Genomic DNA, 22,927 nt, shown 5'->3' with positions numbered 1-22,927 from the left:
CTTTTATTAAGGTGCATATTTGTCTCAACATTTAGCTAAATATGTATTTCAATTTCAAATTATTTTCATTTATATAGCGCCAAATCACAACAGAGTTGCCTCAAAGCGCTTCACACAGGTATGGTCTAACCTAACTAACCCCCAGAGCAACAGTGGTAAGGAAAAACTCCCTCTGAGGAAGAAACCTCAAGCAGACCAGACTCAAAGGGGTGACCCTCTGCTTGGGCCATGCTACAAACAAATTACAGCACAATTCATGGACAAATATACAAGAAGTGCTGTTGGCGCACAGGACAGGAGGATCGCCAACACAAATACAACTCCCATCTCTGGATGGAGCTGCACCTTAAACAGAGAGAAAAAACAGAATCAGGCATCAGAAAGACAAAAAATACAGTCTAATTTGCCAGCATTAAACAACAAGAAAAACATAAAATACTAAGGTGATCGCCGGCCACTAGCCCTAAACTTCACTAAAAGACCCAGAATTTAGGTAAAGTTGAGGCAGCGGCCCGCTCCATCCATCCATTCATCCATCCATTTTCTTCCGCTTTATCCGGAGTCGGGTCGCGGGTGCAGCAGCTCAAGCAAAGCCGCCCAGACCTCCCGATCGAAACACACCTCCCCCAGCTCCTCTGGGGGAACCCCAAGGCATTCCCAAGCCAGCCGAGAGATGTAATCCTTCCAGCGTGTCCTGGGTCTTCCCCGGGGCCTCCTCCCAATGGGACGTACCCGGAACACCTCTCCAGCGAGGCGTCCAGGGGGCATCCGGAAAAGATGCCCAAGCCACCTCAACTGACTCCTTTCGAAGTGAAGGAGCAGCGGCTCGACTCCGAGCTCCTCCCGAGTGACCGAGCTCCTCACTCTATCTCTAAGGGAGCGCCAAGCCACCCTGCGGAGGAAACTCATCTCGGCCGCTTGTACCCGCGATCTCGTTCTTTCAGTCATGAGCCAAATCTCATGACCATAGGTGAGGATCGGAACGTAGATCGATCGGTAAATCGAGAGCTTTGCCCCCCTACTCAGCTCTCTCTTCACCACGACGGTCCGATACAGCGACCGCATCACTGCAGACGCTGCACCGATCCGTCTATCAATCTCACGCTCCATCCGTCCCTCACTCCTGAACAAGACCCCGAGATACTTAAACTCCTCCACTTGAGGCAAGGACACTCCACCGACCTGAAGAGGGCAAAGCACCTTTTTCTGGTCGAGAACCATGGCCTCGGATTTGGAGGTGCTGATTTTCATCCCGGATGCCTCACACTCGGCTGCAAACCGCCCCAGTGCACGCTGAAGGTCCTGATTTGACGAAGCCAACAGAACCACATCATCTGCAAACAGCAGAGACGAGATTCTTTGGTTCCCAAACCAGACCCCCTCTACACCCTGGCTGCGCCTAGAAATTCTGTCCATAAAAATAATGAACAGAACCGGTGACAAAGGTGGAGGCCAATGTGCACTGGAAACAGGTTTGACTTACTACCAGCAATGCGAACCAAGCTCCTGCTGCGGTCGTAGAGGGACCGGATAGCCCTTAGCAAAGGACCCCGGACCCCATACTCCCGGAGCACTCCCCACAGGGTGCCCAGAGGGACAAGGTCGAACGCCTTCTCCAGATCCACAAAACACATGTGGACTGGTTGGGCGAACTCCCATGAACCCTTGAGCACCCGATGGAGCGTATAGAGCTGGTCCAGTGTGCTGCAAACAGGACGAAAACCACATTGCTCCTCCTGAATCCGAGGTTCGACCATCGGTCGAATTCTCCTCTCCAGTACTCTGGAATAGACCTTACCGAGGAGGCTGAGGAGTGTGATCCCCCTATAGTTGGAACACACCCTCCGGTCCCCCTTCTTAAACAGAGGGACCACCACCCCGGTCTGCCAATCCAGAGGCACTGTCCCCGATCGCCACGCAATGTTGCACAGGCATGTCAGCCAAGACAGTCCCACAACATCCAGAGACTTAAGGTACTCAGGACGGATTTCATCTACCCCAGGAGCCTTGCCACCGAGGAGCTTTCTAACCACTTTGGTGACTTCTGCCTGGGTAATGGATGAATCTGCCTCTGGGTCCCCAGTCTCTGCCTCCTCTTTGGAAGACGTGACGATGGGATTGAGGAGATCCTCGAAGTACTCCTTCCACCGCCCAACAACATCCCCAGTCAGGGTCAACAGCTCCATACCTGCACCGTAAACAGTGCCGATGGAGAGCTGCTTCCGCCTCCTGAGGCGTCGGACAGTTTGCCAGAATCTCTTCGAAGCCGACCGATAGTCCTCCTCCATAGCCTCCCCGAACTCCTCCCAGACCCGAGTTTTTGCCTCTGCAACCGCACGGGCTGCGGCACACTTGGCCTGCTGGTACCTGTCAGCTGCCTCTGGGTTCTCACCTACCAACAAAGATAAGTAGGACTCCTTCTTCAGCTTGACGGCATCCCTTACTTCCGGTGTCCACCACCGGGTTCGGGGATTGCCGCCGTGACAGGCACCAGAGACCTTGCGACCACAGCTACGAGCGGCCGCATCAACAATGGAGGTGGAGAACATGATCCACTCGAACTCCATGTCTCCAACCTCCTCCGGGATCTGGGAGAAGCTCTCCCGGAGGTGGGAGTTGAAGATCTCCCTGACAGAGGGTTCCGCCAGTCATTCCCAGCAGACTCTCACGATACGTTTCGGCTTCCTCCCCTCCCAGCGGATCCAACTCACCACCAGGTGGTGATCGGTCGACAGCTCTGCCCCTCTCTTTACTCGAGTGTCTGAGACACGTGGCCGAAGGTCAGATGATACGACTACAAAGTCGATCATCAACCTCCGGCTCAGGGTGTCCTGGTGCCACGCGCACTTATGGATACCCTTGTGCTCGAACATGGTGTTCGTGATGGACAAACTGTGATTAGCACAGAAGTCCAACAACTGAACACCACTCAGGTTCAGATCGGGGAGGCCGTGCTTCCCGATCACCCCCCTCCAGGTCTCACTGTCGCCGCCCACGTGGGCATTGAAATCCCCCAGGAGAACAATGGAGTCCCCAGTCGGAGCGCTATCTAGTACCCCTCCCAGGGACTCCAGGAAGGTCGGGTACTCTGCACTGCTGCTCGGCCCGTAGGCCGAGACAATGGTGAGAGACCTGTCCCCGACCTGAAGGCATAGGGACCCCACCTTCTCATTCATCGGAGTGAACTCCAACACATGGCAACTGAGCTGGGGAGCAATAACCAATGCAACCCCAGCTCTCCGCCTCTCCCCGTGGGCAACGCCAGAAAAATGAAGTGTCCAGCTCCTCTCCAGGAGTTGGGTACCAGAGCCCATGCTGTGCGTGGAGGTGAGCCCGACTATCTCTAGTCGGTATGTCTCAACCTCCCGCACAAGCTCAGGCTCCTTGCCCCCCAGCGAGGTGACATTCCACGTCCCAACAGCCAGGGACTGTGAGCATGGACCAAGCCGCCGGGCCACCCGCCCTCGACCGCCACCCAATCCTCTCTGCACCCTGCCCCCATGGCCCCCTCTGCAGGTGGTGAACCCACAGGAGGGTGGGCCCACGTCGCTCTTTCGGGCTGAGCCCGGCCGGGCCCCATGGCCCGCTCCAATTACTAATAAATGAATTAAAAGAGTAAAAAGCGTAAAACAAAACTGTACCAGTATGCTAGTCGTATGAAAGGGAAAATAAGTGCGTCTTAAGTCTGGACTTGAAAATCTCCACAGAATCTGACTGTTTTATTGATGCAGTGAGATCATTCCACAGAACAGGGGCACGATAAAAGAAAGCTCTGTGACCCGCAGACTTCTTATTCACCCTAGGGACACAAAGTAGTCCTGCACCCCGAGAACGTAAAGCCCGGGCCGGTACGTAAGGTTTAATTAGGTCAGCTAGGTAGGGAGGTGCCAGTCCATGAATAATTTTATAGGTTAGTAGCAGAACCTTCAAATCTGATCTCACTGGGACAGGATGCCAGTGAAGGGATGCCAAAATGGGTGTAATGTGGTCGAACTTTCTGCTTTGTGTCAAATGTCTGGCTGCAGCATTTTGAACCAATTGGAGACTCCTAATGCTAGACTGCAGTAAAGCAGTAAATAGAACATTGCAGCAGTCCAATCTAGAAGAGATAAATGCATGGATAAGGGTCTCAGCATCAGCCATAGACAGGATGGGACGAATCATCGCTATATTTCGCAGGTGGAAGAAAGCAGTCCTAGTAATATTTCTAATGTGGAGGCCAAAGGACAACAAAGGATCAAAAATTACCCCAAGGTTCTTCACATTGTCAGTGTGATGTATGACACACGAGCCGAGGCTGAGCGTTAACTGGTCAAATTGATGCCGATGTCTCACTGGACCAAGAATCATGTAGCTTGACATTTGTAAATATTTGGCTAAATGTGTAAATACTTAGCATTAACTAATCTGCAAAGTTTTAGGTATGACAGAAATTTGATAATATTGATAGTATTTGTCTTCTCCATAATTTTTGGTTTCCTCTGTGGATCAAAAGAAAATCTAACTGAAATGTTACTAGCATTCCCATGGCAATTATTTTATCATTGTACATGACAACAAAAAGAGTTTCCAGTTGCTGGGATTAACACTTGCAGGCACCCCAAAAAAGGTCAGATTTAAGTCACTTCAACTAGAAATGTGAACAGACCTCCTGTTCTCTCTGGTGAGATTCAAACTTGTTGTTCCAACCTGTCTGTCTGCCTTCAAATGTCTTTCATTTCCTAAATGAGCTGCCTGTTTCATTTGCTGGATGATCTGCAGAGAAATGTGGCACAGAGTTCGGGTTCTGCTACATCCTAAGTGGATGTTGCCCTGCCAGAGAGGATATGCAGTGGAGGTGTAGCAGCAGGGAGCACAATGCTCCGTCCAGAGTCGTGGAGCAGAGTGCACGGCTCAGGGAGGAGTGCACCTGTCCCTGTTTACGCAGGAGACAATCGCAAACCTCTGTCACTGCTTCTGTTCTGTGCACGTCAGCATGCAGGGGCACCTGACTGCAGCTGCAGGGTGTCAATTTGCCAATTCATCACACAATGATATGATGTTTTTTTCAGTGCAATTCATCACATCAATGCGTCCCTTTGTACCTCTTTATGCCACACTATATAAAATAATCATTTCATAGCCGATGACGCATTTGCGGTCAGAATGTGGCTGATGAAACCATCTCTCATCGCTCCCAGAATCACAGAGAAATTATGCAGCTGCAGGTTGTCTTGTGCGCGTCGTTCAGTGGAGAACACATTTGGAATCTTGTGGTTGCGAAATTCAGGTGGTCAGGAGCGGTTGCGGAATGAAGAAAATGGTCCCACGTAGGGCTCTACTTTACACTTCTGGCCTAAAAAATAAGAAAAAGTACCCCCCTCAGAGCAATGCAAGGCCTCTCCTCAAATCTGTGTCTGGCGACGAGACTCTACCTCCAACTGGGAATCACGTGGGATATCGTTTTTTCTGTCAAATACGAGGTCTGTTAGAAAAGTATACAACCTTTTTATTTTTTTCAAAAACATATGGATTTGAATCACGTGTGATTGCATCAGCCAAGCTTGAACGTTTGTGCGCATGTGTGAGTTTTTTCACGCCTGTCGGTTGCGTCATTCGCCTGTGAGCAGGCTTTGTGTGAGCAGTGGTCCACCCCTCTCGTCGGATTTTTATTGCGAAGAAATGTCTGAACGATTTGGAGCTTTGCTGCATCAAATTTTTCCAGAAACTGTGAGAGACCTCCAGGTGGACACCATTCGGAAAATTCAGATGGCTTTCAGGGACGATTTTATGGGGATTACACAGATTAAGGAGTGCTCCAGCCGGTTTAAAGACCACCCACAGCGTCTGAGAGCGCGGCGCACTCCGAGCACCAATCGACAGGCTGAAACAACCAGATCATTTCCAACGTGAAGGCTTTGTTGATCCGGGACGTCGTCTGACTTACAGCAAAATGGCAGAAGGCGTGGACATCAGCACTTTTTCGGCACATTCCACTGTTACAGGAGTTTTTTTCATGGAAAGAGAAGCGGAGGGATGCGCCACGGAGCTGTTCATGGCGCGGCACAAAACCACCTCCGTGTTGGTCTCACAGGACGGCTTTGAGATGGCTTTCAGACGGCTTTCGGTGGCTTTTCAGTCGTGTGACTATCTGAGAAATTGTGGATGAGCCTGGACATGCCACAACATGTCCTGTGAGGCTTCATCATGGTATTGATTTGCGCCATGCGGCACTGCCGCGATGCGCGGAATTCCTCTGCTCCTCTTTCCATGACAAAAACTCCTGTAACAGTGGAATGTGCCATTCATTTCCAAACTGGACGCTGTGTTTTATCCGGGACGTTGTCTGACTAGCACAGGAATTGCGGGAGACGTGGACATCAGCACTTTTTCGGCACATTGAGACAGACGTGCGGAGGAATTCCACGCGTCGCGGCGGTGCCGCATGGCGCAAAGCAACGCCGTGATGAAGCCTCACAGGACATGTTCTGGCGTGTCCAGGCTCATTCACAATTTTTCGGATAGTCACACGACTGAAAAACCACCGAAAGCTGTCTGAAAGCCATCTCAAAGCCGCCCTGTGAGACCAACACGGAGGTGGTTTTGTGCCGCACCATGAACGGCTCTGTGGCGCATCCGTCCACTTCTCTTTCCATGAAAAAAACTCCTGTAACAGTGGAATGTGCCGAAAAAGTACTGATGTCCATGTCTTCTGCCATTTTTGTGTAAGTCAGACGATGTCCCGGATCAAGAAAGCCTTCATGTTGGAAATGATCTGGTTGTTTCAGCCTGTCGATCGGCGCTTGGAGTGCGCCACGCTCTCAGCAGCTGTGGGCGGTCTTTAAACCGGCTGGAGCACTCCTTAATCTGTGTAATCCCCATAAAATCGTCCCTGAAAGCCATCTGAATTTTCCAAATGGTGTCCACCTGGAGGTCTCTCACAGTTTCTGGAAAAAATTGATGCAGCAAAGCTCCAAATCGTTCAGACATTTATTCGCAATAAAAATCCGACGAGAGGGGTGGACCACTGCTCACACAAAGCCTGCTCACAGGCGAATGACGCAACCGACAGGCGTGAAAAAACTCACGCATGCGCACGAAGGTTCAAGCTTGGCTGATGCAATCACACATGATTCAAATCCATATTATTTTTGAAAAAAATAAAAAGGTCAGATACTTTTTTAACAGACCTCATATACGTATAATTAATATAATTGTCCAAGTTTCCCTTGCAGACGAGATCTTGATCTCAATGGGACTAACCTGGTTAAATAAAGGTTAAATTAAAAACAGCAGTAATTCAGTTTATCTTGAGTTTTCATTGGAGAGGCAGAGCTTTTCTCAGGGTGAGCACTGGCCACACCCTGTTCCCCCCCTCCACTTGGTAACACCCCCAGTCTTTATCATACGTTCATAACTTCAGGAGTAATACGTCTTTACATTTTGGTTAGTTGAGTGAAAACTGCTTGAGAACATGTCAGTATTAAAGATCTCATGTTTACCTGTACTCACACCGAAGGTCAAGCTCTAAAATTGGTAGTCAACAAAGAACAGTCTTTAATTTGAGGTACTAAACAATTCTTTGAGGAGGTACTCAACCTGTTTTTTGACCCACCCTCCACACTGCCCCTGTGACTCACCAACTAACTCAAACTCCAAGTATCCTTTGAGCAAACCTCAAATACATAAAATACTAAACAGCTTTTGGCTGTCACTGGTAGAGGAGCAGCAGGCACAGGGTTGCACAGTGTTGTAGGGATCTATTACACAGAAAAAAAAATTAGGAGACGGCACAGTCTGTCCAGACGGCTGCCTGAAAGGAAGACGGCTGAGAGCACAGAGGACTGTGAACAGGTACGTGCCTCTGAAAAATCAAGGCTGCATGACAAACAGCTTCAACATACAGGGGAAACGGAATATCGCCATCCTAATATTTCTTACAAGTCAACCCCTGTAAAAAAGATAAATACAGAATGAAAGAGAGTGCCATCAGAATTTTGCAAGGCAGTATATAAATAGTATCAACAAGGCGTGCCTGACGGTTCCTCTGCAAAGAGCAATGAAGAGGTTTTTTTTTCTGTGCTGTCCACTTTCTCACCCGAGGTTCAGAATATGTTCCTGTATTAGGAATTATATGCATTAAAAACTGTGCAGGATTAGATTACACGGAAGATGTGCAGATTTGGCTGTGGCACATGAAATCACTTCGGTTCAACTTTGCAGGCTTCTCAGCTTGAATTTCACCCTTTTATATCTGGGAAACTGGATCATGGCGGAGAAGCTGTAATGACTGTGAGGTTATTGGGTGATATCTAACATTAGATGGAGGTATCAAATCAATATGTAGCCTGAGCTACAGAGAGAGAGAAATGAAGAATGTGGGTTGGATTCCTGTCAAAAACAGGATTTTGAAACATAATAAAATTAAGAGCTAAATCTGTTAACCCTTCTGCACTTTACTATGCAGGTATCTATGCAGCTTGAAACTCTTATTAGTGTAATAATCAATTAGTTTAAATGCAAGGCCGTTAATTTATGAAAGCCCTTACAACAACATATTATCCAGCACATGCCCTCAGATTTTCTTGATGACAGGTGGTCAGGCCCATGTAGACCACTGCCCCCCTCACTCACACACATACACACTATTCCTAAATGACCACTTGAACAACATGCAAACTAGTAGCTTTTTTTGCAATCATGACATTGAAATGTTTTTTTTTTTTTTAACTAAACCTAAATCTGAAATTTAGAGACAGTGTAGCCCAGACAAACTCTTACAGACCACTTCATACCGCACATTACAAGAATTACAAAATTTCTTGTTATAATTAACTTGGGTTTATTGTTTTTGTTATTGCTTCTGGGATTGTGGGTTGTGTGACAGTGTTTATCTGGTAGTATTCTGAAAATTGTGTTTATGGTTGCATGCGTGTATGAATGTGTGTGTGTATTTTTATTTTTAGTATAAGGGGTGGGCATTTATAAGCTTTGCTTCTCCCTTTTGGCCACACGGGATCTTTGTAAAGTTGTTTTGTTATGAGTTTTTTGTTGTTGAACTGTGTGCCGAATAAATTCATTCATTCATTCATTCACATGGGCAATTCTCCAACAACAAATTACTATAACTACAAAATCAGACCATAATTTAGCTTACGTTTAAAAATTTGCTCTGATTCTAATTAATTAGCCACTTGTTAAAATGTTTGATCCTCCAGTGTAACGGAGCTTTTATAAATCACTCTGGGCACTTTTTAGAATTGTACAAAACCAAATGAGTAATTTTCTCCAGCACCAGTATTGTATGGTCAACATAAAAAAACAACAACAAAAAATATCAAACAAAAGAAAAAAAAAATCACATCTAAACAGGTCTGTATATTATTTGTACAATTTTCCTTCTTGCATTGTCCAGAAATTCTTAAATTTTTGATCACATCTTGACTAGACGCACAGTCATGTTTACTTTGTGGAACTCACATCAGCGTTACCCCAGGAGATCAGTTAGTTGACACTAGGCAGGTTTCCATTACACGTTAAATTGTGCAAATTGAAGTACAGACAATTGGAAATACGCTTAAAGCTCTACGGCCTTTCAAATGTCACAAAACTGACAAAATTTAATTAATTAAAAAATTTAATTTATACTGCAGTCCAAATTTTATAATGTAGCTTTATTTTTGAAATGTGTTACAAAATTACAGCTCACTTTAATAAAGAGAACACATTTACCTGGAGAGAATTGTATAAGGAATATTTTAGTTTATTTTTGACACTGTCTTCAGGAGGGAGCAGGCATGAGTTTTTGAAATTACCAAAAGTTACCTTTGACCGAGCATGATGTGCATACACGGGGCATGCAAGCTAACATCCATAAGATGTCCTGTATATCACTTCAGAAGTGTTACCTGGTTTCAAAACAGTGTTTTTAGATTTTGAATTGTTTATTTCTCACTAACTTTTCCAAAATATATGGGAAACATTCGATTTATACAGAAATAAGTTTCTGAGGATTTTCCACCATATTTGATTATTTTGTTTGAGAGAGCAGCCAGCTGATGGGAAATTAAAACTGGAGTTAAAGAATCGATACAACGTGTGACAGGGGACTAATGATTCATTTGTACTGCAAATTTAGCAACACATGCATAGAAAGATTTTGAAATCTTTGAAACACATTGCTCCAGAGTCTATGTGAAATGTAAGACACAATAGGAAACAAAATACATAACAGAAAGGGAAAAGAAAACCCTAATTAAGGGCTAGATAAAACATGTTGCAGGGGATAGTGCCAAAAAGCTTTTGTTGGTACTGCAAATTTGTAAAGGCTAACTTGGTTACTTTAAAGCATTTCTACTCCTTTGACATGCCATTGTACCAGTGTATGCATGAAAAGGAACACATTACAAATTCCATTGTTCACCATGTTGTCACCTGGTGAACAATGACATTTGCAGAACAGTTCCCAAATGTGCATCAATATCAAATGATGAATTTCATATTTAAATGCTAAGGTTAGTGCATGGTTTGTAGATGCACTAGCACAGAGCTATTATTATTATTATTACTCGCATTTATTTGAAAAGGGACAATGTACAGAGACATTAAGCTCATAAAACAAAGATGATCTGTACCAGATTGTAGCTAAATAGCTAGTTTCCATCTGCAGTCCCCATTACATAATAAAATACAGTGAAGGAATACTCAGTCAAACAATACCACACATACAGTCCGACACTGTCAGACACACACTCCCACAACCGCTCCAACTTTCACACATATACAAAATAAATTACAGATTTCAACAATGATTGCAATTACAGACAAGTCCTTATCTTTAAAAAAAATAAATAAATACATACATAATGACCTACCTAATATATCTATCATTTTATATCAAGATATAAATAACAAATAACCACTTCTACACAGTAATATTAGTGCTGGCAGGTTTGGTTGTTCCCGAGCCACTGTTTAAGCTCTGCTGTGAAGGTGATATAGCTTGTCTGATGTTTTAGTTCGTTTGGAAGATTATTCTGTTCTTTTATGGCATTATAAGAAAAAGCAGTTTGTGCAAATGAAGTTTTGCGCTTTGGGATGGCACACTGCCCCCTGGTGGAGGCTCGTGTGGGTCTGGTAGTGACTGTAGATGTGAAGTGAACAAAGTCCTTAAGTGGTGCAGGTGCAGAGTTATTTAAGATTCTGAAGACCAGACGAATTGAGGCAAATCTCTGGATACTGTCAAAATTGAGGAGTCCATGTTTTTCTAGAATATGGCAATGATGGTATTGTCTTGGTTTCCTGTCCAGTACTTTTAGGGCTTGCTTGTGAAGTGATTCTAATGGCCTGAGGGTGGTTTTTCCTGCCTGGGACCAGCAGGTTATGCAGTAGTAAACATTAACATGGCATTAAAGAAGATTTGTGCCGCTCCTTGTGTGAGTGAGTTTCTAATGCATTTAAAAGTTTTAATATTGTATTTGAGGCTTTGACACATTTGTTTAACATGTTTTTTGAAGGTGCGTGTGGGGTCTAACATGATACCTAAATATTTGTACTCTGTCACATTCTGAATTGTTTCTCCATTTACTGTAATATTGGGAAAGGGTGACTTTTTGCATTTATTAGTGAAATACATTGTCGCAGTTTTCTTTGTGTTTAGAGTGAGGCATGAGTCATGTAGCCACCTGGCTACCTTCTCCATGGCCACGGTGAGTTTATTGGCTACCTGTTCTGCATCCTTCCCCCAGGCATAAACGACCGTGTCATCTGCGTACATCTGGATGTGTACATCTTCGCACACAGATGGAAGGTCGTTTATATAGAGTGAGAAAAGGAGAGGGCCGATATTAGAGCCCTGTGGTAAACCAAAATGGATATTTTCTATAGATGAACTGATGTTATTGATGCAAACATACTGAGAACGGTCGGACAGGTAGGACTTAATCCAGGCCAGAGTATTTGAAGACAGTTTATATTTTGTTAGTTTCGACAGTAGTATGGGGTGGCTAACGGTGTCAAATGCCTTACGGAGATCTAAAAAAATAGCTCCTACAACCCCTCCATTGTCTAGATTTGATTTTATTGTTTCAGTGAGCAAGCAGCAGGCAGTTTCAGTTGAGTGATTTGCACGAAACCCAAACTGCATGGCATGTAATAGTTGCTCATCCTCCAGATGTTGGGTGAGTTGTTCCCCTACCACTTTCTCAAGGATCTTACATATAACAGGGAGGATAGTGATTGGTCTGTAATTATTGACATCTTGCCTATTGCCAACTTTGTGAATTGGCGTCACAATTGCCATTTTCAAGGCAGAAGGAAAATGAATTTCTGCCATTGTCCTTTACCTGTAAGTTTATCAATGGATTTCCAGAGTTCTCTAGTATTCCCTTTAGCAGCTTTAATGATGTCTAGAAAAAAAATCTGCTCTAGACTTTCGTAACTGCATTGTAACTTTGTTTCTAAGGCTTTTATAAATCATACGGTCAGTATTAAGGACAGTTTTAATGGCTCTTTTAAGAGCTGAGTCCCTTTTTTTCATGAGTCCCCATCTTATCTCATTTAACCACGGGGCCCTCACTTTAACCTTTTTTTTGTTGAGCTGAGTTATGGTGAATTTGGAAATTATTTGTTTGATTGTCATTATTAGTTCATCACAAGCCTGTTCAGTGTTTGTCCAATTGATTATGTCACTCCAAGGGACATTCTTGAGCTCACTGTTTAAAGGTTCATAGGTTTTTTTAGATATATGGGGTAAGAATTTATGACTCAGAACACCTTTTTGTTTTTTATGCCGTGATTTTGTCATCTTTCATACTATCAATGTGATGTTATGGTCTGATAAACCTGTTATCAAGTTATAGGTTTTGGTTATGCGGTCAGGTTTAGTGGTGCAAATTAAATCCAATAGTGTTTGAGTGGAATTGGTTATCCTAGTAGGACTGCTCACCATTTGAGTCATGTGGAAGCTATTCATAATTTCTTTAAGTTTCTTCCTACGTATTTTATTCAGCCAGTCCAAGTTCAAATCCCCCATTACTATTAATTCTTTAGCGCTGTACTTTTTGAGTATATCTGACAGTGAATTAAAAAATATGTCTTTAGCATTGGGAGGCCTATACACAACAATAAGGTTAAAATGCATCTCTGGAGATAACGTAATTTTCACTCCAGCACACTCAATGTTAACATCTTCAATTTCCATCTCTTCACTTAATATTTTCCCTTACATATATCATAACACCTCCCCCTGTCCCTCTTACTCTATCCTTCCTATAGATTTTAAACCCCGGGACATTGATTATAGCAGAGGGTGTAGTGGGTGTTAGCCAGGTCTCAGATAGGCAGATATAGTCCAGGTTAGAGTCTGTTAGTAGCTGCTGGATTTGTTCACTTTTTTGTGCAACACATCTTATATTAAGATTCCCTCCAAATATTCCCTTTGGTTTAATTTTTTCTCCCCAAAGTATTTTTGCATGATTTACAGTTTGAAACATTTTGTGGCTCGCTGCTTAATACTGGCCGTAGTCAAGGTAGTGTTACTCATCTTTACACTGGAGCTGGTCTGTGACTGCTGGTCAGCAGTACGCTCACGTCGCAGGCCAGGTAGCTGAGCACTGATGTCATCGATAGTTTGCTGCGAGGGTTTGCCACGCGCGACCCACACTGCTGGTCCGCGTGCCCTCTTTGGATTATTCCGTGGATTCTGTTGAGCCCCTGGTCTGCAGACGTCTCCGGAGAGGTCCGCTCCCTCCGGATGACCCCTCGGTCTCAGGTGTACCTGCTGTGGACCGGGCATCTGCATGCACAGCGAATCCACGCCGCTCCAGGAGCAAGGTGTCCCCGATCTCGGTCTGTGTGTCATCCCATCATGGTTGGCGATCGGTGTTGCCCCGGTGCTCGCCGGAAAGATGGAATCAGGGTAAGTTTGTAGACTAGATGTATAATATGGCATACTTAAAGAGAGTACCTGTAAGTCTCCAGCGGTGCTCCTGCTGTTAGAGGTGGTGTTAGCGTGGGATCTGTCTAGCTCACCATAGCATATCAGGTATGGAGCCTCGTGTTGATTTGGCACACATTTTACACCTTGCTTCTGCATACTTCTGTGTACGTAGCTGTGATGACCATTTAACTACACATTTCTGTGGAAGCCTCTGTGATGTGTGCTGCTGCCAGGAAGCTAGCTTTATAACGCTAACACATTTTGGAAAGTTAACAAGTTATCTCCTTTAATTCATTTGCTGTTGACCGTTGACAGCCAGCATAGATGGAGAGGGGAAAATAAAGTTTAACAAGTTAAATACATTGTGAATATAAGTTGTACTTTGGAGCTATAACAGGCAACTTTCATGCCTCTTGTTTTTGTCTCTATAGCATCCCTCTCATGGCTGCTGTGATTGCCATCAAGAAATGCATTTCTTTGCATTTGACACTAGATGCTATACCATCTATTTTATGGATATTATACATATGGTATGTGGAAACAAGGCAACAGGTACCTTGAGCGACGTATGTGTTGCATTTCCAGATGTACATGGAGAATGGGGAAAGGTGTCCTTGAATTAGCAACTTGGAACTATTTGGGATTACTGTGAGTGCCCTTGCATGGTTAATGTCATACTTGACCAATCGTTTTCACTGTGTTTTTTACAGTAACACTACCTCTAACCTTAGTGGCATGAAATTTTGGGTTCCACAGGGATCCGTCTTAGGCTCCCTGCTTTTCTCCCTTTATATCACACCCTTGGGCACATATTGTGGCGCTTTGTTATTACCTTTCACTGCTTTGCTGATGATACTCAGTTATACATGCCGATAACTGCTGGTAATCTCATCCACATAAAATCCTTTGAAGATTGCCTTGCATCAGTGAGAAGTTGGGTGTCTAGCAACTTCCTACTTTTAAACTCTGAATAGACTGAAATGATGGGTCTTGGTCCAGTGAGACATCAGCATCCTTTTGACCTGTTAATGGTTAGCCTAGGCTCGTGTGTCATACATCACACTGACAAAGAGAGGAACCTTGGGGTCATTTTTGATCCTACGTTGTCCTTTGGCCTCCACATTAGAAATATTATGAGGACTGCTTTCTTCCACCTGCGAAATATAGCGAAGATTCGTCCCATCCTGTCTATGGCTGATGCTGAGACCCTGATCCGTGCATTTATCTCTTCTAGACTGGACTACTGCAATGTTCTATTTTATGCTTTACCACAGTCCAGCATTAGGGGTCTCCAACTAGTTCAAAATGCTGCAGCCAGACTTTTGACAGGAAGCAGAAAGTTCGACCACATTACATCCATTTTGGTGTCTCTGCACTGGCTTCCTGTCCCAGTGAGATCAGATTTTAAGGTTCTGCTACTTGTGTATAACACTGTTCACAGACTGGCACCTCCCTACCTAGCTGACCTAATTAAAACTTACGTACCGGCCCGGGCTTTGTGTTCTCAGGGTGCAGGAGTACTTTGTTTCCCTAGGGTGACTAAAAAGTCTGTGGGTGAAAGAGCTTTCTCTTATCATGCCCCTGTTCTGTGGAATGATCTACCTGCATCAATAAAACAGTCAGATTCTCTGGAGACTTTCAAGTCCAGATTTAAGATGCACTTATTTTCCCTTTCGTATGGCTAGCATACTGGCATAGTATAGTTCTATGCTTTTCACTCTTTTAATTCATTTTATTAGGAAATGGAGCCTGCCATCCTGTGCACCAACAGCAGCTCAACTTTACCTAAATTCTTGGTCTTTTAGTGAAGCTTAGGGCTAGTGGCCAGCGATCACCTTAGTATTTCCTGTTTTTCTTGTTGTTTAATGCTGACAAATTAGGCATCAGAAAGACAAGTATTTCTTGTCTTTCTGATGCCTGATTCTGTTTTTTCTCTCTGTTTAAGGTGCAGCTCCATTCAGAGATGGGGGTGGTATTTGTGCTGAAGACCTTCCTGTCCTGTGCACCAACAGCATTTCCTGTATATTTGTTTTGTGAATTGTTCTGTAATTTATATTTGTATCATGGCCCAAGCAGAGGGTCACCCCTTTGAGTCTGGTCTGCTTGAGGTTTCTTCCTCAGAGGGAGTTTTTCCTTACCACTGCTGCTCTGGGGGTTAGTATGGTTAGACCTTACTTGTATGAAGCGCCTTGAGGCAACTCTGTTGTGATTTGGCGCTATATAAATGAATTTGAAATGAAATTGAAAATTGGAACACTTGCTTAGACTCTGAGCCCTAATTTCATATTCAGATCATTTTAATTTAAACTGGGCAGGGGTGGTGGAAAACTCACCCTTGCCCATTCTCCATGTAATGTGGAGTTGCGTCAGGAAGGACATCCGATGCAAAACGTGTCAAATTGACATACAGATCCATCTTGGACCTGCTGTGGTGACTCCGAGGGAAAAGAAGGGAGCAATCGAAGGGACTTACTTACTCACCATTATTTTTTAGAATGTCTCCAATGATTTCTATATTGTTTGTACATTGGTAATTCAGTGCCCTCACCTGCACTTCAAATTGGTTAAACACATAGCAATAGAGGACTGTTGGTTCTTGGTGGAGATCGGGCACTCTGAGTGTCCTCTGATTGATATTGTTGGGGAGATGATAGTCTAGCGGGTAAGCAGTGGTCTTGAGACCAGATCTTCTGCACAAATGCTGTCAGGTTTGAAAATCAATAAGGGCCCTTAAGCAAGTCCTTAATCCCTAAGTTGCTCCCACTGTGTAGTGACATCCTTGTAATGTCACACCCTGATATCCATGTATGAATGACTGAATGTGAGACATCACTGGAAAAGTGCTTTGAGTGTCTGATTCATATGGAAAAGTGCTATATAAATGCAATCTATCATATAAGAAGCATGTCTTACACAGGCCCTGAGACCCATCAGGCTATGAAGTATCAAGTAGATGAGAGTCGATTGCCCTCACTGGAGGGTACTTCACACCACTGCAGGTTACTTTCCCAAGGCCAAGGCTGGTACTGATTTATAGATGGACAGTCTGGGACAATGCAGATGAAGTGTCTTGACCGCTGATGCAGACAAGTAGCCTGGAATGCACAGCTGGAATCAAACCCGGGCTTACATATTCGTAGTCCACCTAGTATCACACAGAGCCACCTGCTCTGACACTATTATATCAAATTATGTAAAAGTTCTTAATGCTCCTTTAATCCGTCAATAAAAATAGGACTCACATTTTAATTAAAGTGCCTCAGCCAATAGGACTTCTGTCTTCAGCATATTAAACTTGGGTTACAGGGGTGATGTGGTTCTTCTGGTTATGCTGTTGGGATACAGTTTGCATTACTGAACGAAGCTGCACACTGAGAAAACAACATAAAAAAAGTTATTTATCTTCAACACTGACTGGAACTTTGCTTGTCCAAACTGTGAAAATATCTCTGTGCATTCCACATGTTTACACCTGTTTGAATGAGTACTTACGGCGGTGCAGAAACCCTAACATTACCATACACAGCATGGTATAGCTGAAACATCTGCCATACTTGGTCAGCTGTTTTTAAATGAAAAATTACAAAATCATTTGACAATTTTAACAGAGCTTTTAGCATGTTTAATTGAAAAGGTCACTAATATGAGCCTCAGGTTGTTTTGACACCTAATACTTTGTTTTGTCTGGACCAGGGAACAAAATGTTACAAGGTTTCACTTTTCCCTTAAATTGATTTGCTTTTGGATGACAATTTTTCAAAGCAGACCAAAGTGTGTAAGAAAGAAGTCCGGCGGTCATGTTCCAAAGTTCACCTCGCTGCAGACCCTTTGGGCATCTGTTAAGAGGAGATGCTAAGATCAGAGCCATCTTTGTTTTTTTTAGTCCAGCAAAGCATTTATATTACACTCAACAAAAATAAACGCAACACTTTTGGTTTTGCTCCCATTTTGTATGAGATGAACTCAAAGATCTAAAACTTTTTCCACATATACAATATCACCATTTCCCTCAAATATTGTTCACAAACCAGTCTAAATCTGTGATAGTGAGCACTTCTCCTTTGCTGAGATAATCCATCCCACCTCACAGGTGTGCCATATCAAGATGCTGATTAGACACCATGATTAGTGCACAGGTGTGCCTTAGACTGCCCACAATAAAAGGCCACTCTGAAAGGTGCAGTTTTGTTTTATTGGCGGGGATACCAGTCAGTATCTGGTGTGACCACCATGTGCCTCATGCAGTACAACACATCTCCTTCGCATAGAGTTGATCAGGTTGTCAATTGTGGCCTGTGGAATGTTGCTCCACTCCTCTTCAATGGCTGTGCGAAGTTGCTGGATATTGGCAGGAACTGGTACACGCTGTCGTATACGCCGGTCCAGAGCATCCCAAACATGCTCAATGGGTGACATGTCCGGTGAGTATGCCGGCCATGCAAGAACTGGGACATTTTCAGCTTCCAAGAATTGTGTACAGATCCTTGCAACATGGAGCCGTGCATCATCCTGCTGCAACATGAGGTGATGTTCTTGGATGTATGGCACAACAATGGGCTTCAGGATCTCGTCATGGTATCTCTGTGCATTCAAAATGCCATCAATAAAATGCACCTGTGTTCTTTGTCCATAACAGATGCCTGCCCATACCATAACCCCACCGCCACCATGGGCCACTCGATCCACAACATTGACATCAGAAAACCGCTCACCCACACGACGCCACACACGCTGTCTGCCATCTGCCCTGAACAGTGTGAACCGGGATTCATCCGTGAAGAGAACACCTCTCCAATGTGCCAAACGCCAGCGAATGTGAGCATTTGCCCACTCAAGTCGGTTACGACGACGAACTGGAGTCAGGTCGAGACCCCGATGAGGACGACGAGCATGCAGATGAGCTTCCATGAGACGGTTTCTGACAGTTTGTGCAGAAATTCTTTGGTTATGCAAACCGATTGTTTCAGCAGCTGTCCGAGTGGCTGGTCTCAGACGATCTTGGAGGTGAACATGCTGGATGTGGAGGTCCTGGGCTGGTGTGGTTATACGTGGTCTGCGGTTGTGAGGCTGGTTGGATGTACTGCCAAATTCTCTGAAACGCCTTTGGAGACGGCTTATGGTAGAGAAATGAACATTCAATACAGGAGCAACAGCTCTGGTTGACATTTCTGCTGACAGCATGCCAATTGCACGCTCCCTCAAATCTTGTGACATCTGTGGCATTGTGCTGTGTGATAAAACTGCACCTTTCAGAGTGGCATTTTATTGTGGACAGTCTCGCATCACATCAACATGAGGCTGACACATAGGCTGACATCAGTGTCTTGGCCACGAACCAATCACAGGCTAAGAGAGATAGGCCACTATCTGGCCCAATTCAGGGCTGGTTGTCGGGTTACATCCTTCCTACTGCGAAACACGGAGGTGCATCGTTGATGTTTTGGGGATGTGTGAGCTACAAAGGCACAGGAAACATGGTCAAAATTGATGGCAGGATGAATGCATCATGTTATCAGAAAATACTGGAGGAAAATTTGTACTCATCGGCCCAGAAGCTGCACAGAGGACGTACTTGGATGGTTCAACATGACAAAGATCCAAACACAAGGCCAAGTCGACCTGTCATTGGCTACAGCAAAATAAAGTGAAGGTTCTGGAGTAGCCATCTCAGTCTCCTGACCTCAATATCATTGAGCCACTCTAGGGAGATCTCAAACATGCAGTTCATGCAAGACAGCCCAGGAATTTACAGGAACTGGAGGTGTTTTGCCAAGAAGAATGGGCAACTTTACTATCAGAGAAAATAAAGCGACGCACCCACAACTACCACAAAAGACTCCAAGCTGTCCTTGATGTTTAAAGGGGGCAATACACAGTATTAAGAACTGGGGTATGTAAACTTTTGAGCAAAAGGCTATCTCTGGATTGGCTGTGTGCCTAGGTGATTGCCATCCAGAGCAGTGCATGACATGCACACATGCTCCCAGACTTCACTTGACTACCGCTCAATTTTCCACTCTAAAGTATGGTGAACTGCAAACTGCAGTCAAACTGACAGAGTAAAAAAGACGGATATAAAAAAAGAAGCCCCGCCCCCTTCTCACAACAATAGCGCAACGTATCAGATGTCGCACCTCTAATTTTAAGATGGTCCCCTGATTCAGTTCCCTGTCATCAAAGCCAGCCAACATAACAGCTCTGCTTACAGTGACAGTGTTAGGAGGTGCACAGCTGTTACAAAAAGTGTTTTCTGCAGCACTAATCTGACAGTTATTCTGTGTAAAATGCCTCCCATGTCAGAATTTATGAAAACAGATGAGTCTGAGCCAAACATTCAAATATAAGCAAAAAGGGGGCGTTCACCAGGAGGGAAGAGGAGGAGTGGGCCTCCTTCTACGTGAAGCACCTCCTGCCATCATGTCTCCGGTTGCAGCCTGTTGTGCTTTTACCATATGTGTTACGGCATTCATTTCAAAGACCAGGCTGTGAGCCAGGCTCACTGCTGGAGCCCACAACCCGTCGGGAACATACTTCAGGACATGTGAAGAACTAAAAATAAAAAAAACCATGTACCTACCATGATGGTGCTTTACTTTGCTGTGGAATATTAAAATGGATGAAGCACTTCAAATTTTCACCTGAAACTTAAGGCAGTCGGTTACTGGACATTTTAAGTAATAATTTGTGACCATTTGTCTCTAAAATTCATATTTTTGGCAATTTAATTGAAAAGAATTTCAATAAAATTTTACTGGTGGCTGTTAAAATGCAGAGGATCCTGCAATCATAATACCAATAACTATTTTCCCATTTGCAAATTGCAAATAAATAAATAAATGAAAAAGATTTTTCATAAGAAGACACCCTCTCTACTTTTAAGATTAGGCTTAAAACTTTCCTTTTTGCTAAAGCTTATAGTTAGGGCTGGATCAGGTGACCCTGAACCATCCCTTAGTTATGCTGCTATAGACCTAGACTGCTGGGGGGTTCCCATGATGCATTGTTTCTTTCTGTTTTTGCTCTGTATGCACCACTCTGCATTTAATCATTAGTGATCGATCTCTGCTCCCCTCCACAGCATGTCTTTTTCTTGGTTCTCTCCCTCAGCCCCAACCAGTCCCAGCAGAAGACTGCCCCTCCCTGAGCCTGGTTCTGCTGGAGGTTTCTTCCTGTTGAAAGGGAGTTTTTCCTTCCCACTGTAGCCAAGTGCTTGCTCACAGGGGGTCGTTTTGACCGTTGGGGTTTTACATAATTATTGTATGGCCTTGCCTTACAATATAAAGCGCCTTGGGGCAACTGTTTGTTGTGATTTGGCGCTATATAAAAAAATTGATTGATTGATTGATTGATTGATTGACTAGTAACGCCCTGCGCCAAAGATGCGTCATCGAGCCAATTTCTTTTCTTTTCTTTTCTTGTGGTATGTTTGTTGTTGACATGGACATAGAACTCAATTTTCTATGGGTCTTGAAAAAACACTCATATGCTGAAGAAATCCTGGCACTGGAATGTTCTGAACTTTGAAAATGGCCAGCACTCAATGAGTTAAAGAGCTGGCCGGCCCATATGTAGACCTGGGTTCAGATCCTGCTCATGCTACCTGTCTGTGCCCTTGAACAAGACACTTAATCTGCATTGTCTCAGTCCACCCAACTGTAAAAACTGATACCAGTCTTGGCCGGGAAAGTAAATACTGTATGTGGCAATATTGTAAAGCATTTGGAGCATCTGCTGGATGGAAAAGTGAAACAGAAATACTGTCCTTCTCTGTACAGGGCATTGTTCTCTCTCATATCAACTACTGTAACACCCTTCTGATGCACTGCCTGGCTTTCATGGTGAAGCCCTTGTAGATGGTTCAGGATGTGGTGTTGATGATGCATTCCCACTGCTTACCTAAAACCACTGGCTACCCTTTGCTGCCCATGTTAAATTCAAGTCACAATGTCAATGTTTCTCTACAAAGTCACAACCAGGCCTGCACACCCCATGCCAACATTCTATATCATACTGTTCACAATAATACCAATACATTTATTTTTTCCATGATAAAGAAAGTGCCATATGGCAATTAGCTGGGTTTCTGTTACAGAATAAGGGAGTAGACGGCCTAGGTTTGTTTAACAAGTTGTCCGCTCTTTTCCCAAGTTGTTTTATTTGTGTTTTTATTTGGTTGGCAATGCTCTCCTGACTTTTCAAGTCAATCATTACAGCCCATGAAAGCATCTGCTTTTTTGTTTTTAAATTGGCATCATTGTAGAGAAATGAGAGTCGTTCATCTTGTGAGGACAAATGATGCACCAAATTGGAATGTAGCTTTAAAGGCACCTTGACATGTGGCACAAATTTCATTGGGCCAGTGCGTCTTGCTTTGTCCTGCTGGACGGCATGCTTTGTCTACACACAACCCTCCCCAGTGTGAATCAGTGTAGCGGATCTTCACACAGACCACCAGTTGGAAACACAGGTAATTTCTACCTGCCTGGCGTTTCCGCCTGACGCACCTCCACCAGTGCCGGTGGGGTAACTGCAGGGTCATCAGCCGGGAGCCACCCTTCATTGATGTTTCGCTCCATTAATCCCGGAACATCTCACGGTGGTGGAGCAATGGCAGGGACGTCTCCCTGCCGCCCCCTGCAGCCACCCCTAGAACCCCTCTTTCCCCCACGACCTATCCTTTCTACACAACCACAGCCAGAAGCTGGCTCTTTCCGCCTCCTCTGCCAGCTCCCTACATGCCCTCTTCAGCCTTATTCCAGACACTCCGATCTTCCTAAGGAGGCGCTGAATGGATGTTCCGATGAACCCCCTACAGCCAACCTCCACAGGATAGATAACTGCGGACCATCCCGCTTCCCGACACTCTGCTACCAAGTCGGTGTATTTATCTCTCTTCCTTTCACAGGCAGCCTCCATTCCTCCCTCCCAAGGGACCATTAGCTCCACCAAAATCACAGACTTAACATCAGCGGACCACAGCACAACATCTGGCCTCAAAGAGGTGGTAAC

General features: G+C 44.5%; 1 protein-coding gene across 1 annotated transcript in view; it reads left to right on the top strand.

The window, feature by feature from the left end:
* The first annotated feature begins 7,754 nt into the window (after positions 1-7,754).
* Positions 7,755-22,927, top strand: part of igfn1.1 (immunoglobulin like and fibronectin type III domain containing 1, tandem duplicate 1) — a 90,249-nt gene continuing 75,076 nt past the window's right edge. The window contains exon 1 of the mRNA XM_034167521.1: positions 7,755-7,833. The gene's annotated coding sequence lies outside the window, so the exon portion shown is untranslated. The remainder of the gene's footprint in view (positions 7,834-22,927) is intronic.

This window comes from Thalassophryne amazonica, chromosome 3 (genome assembly GCF_902500255.1).
Source record: "Thalassophryne amazonica chromosome 3, fThaAma1.1, whole genome shotgun sequence".
Classification (NCBI taxonomy): domain Eukaryota; kingdom Metazoa; phylum Chordata; class Actinopteri; order Batrachoidiformes; family Batrachoididae; genus Thalassophryne; species Thalassophryne amazonica.
The sequence above is the reverse complement of the archived record's forward strand: the minus strand, read 5'-3'. Positions and strand labels throughout refer to the sequence as shown.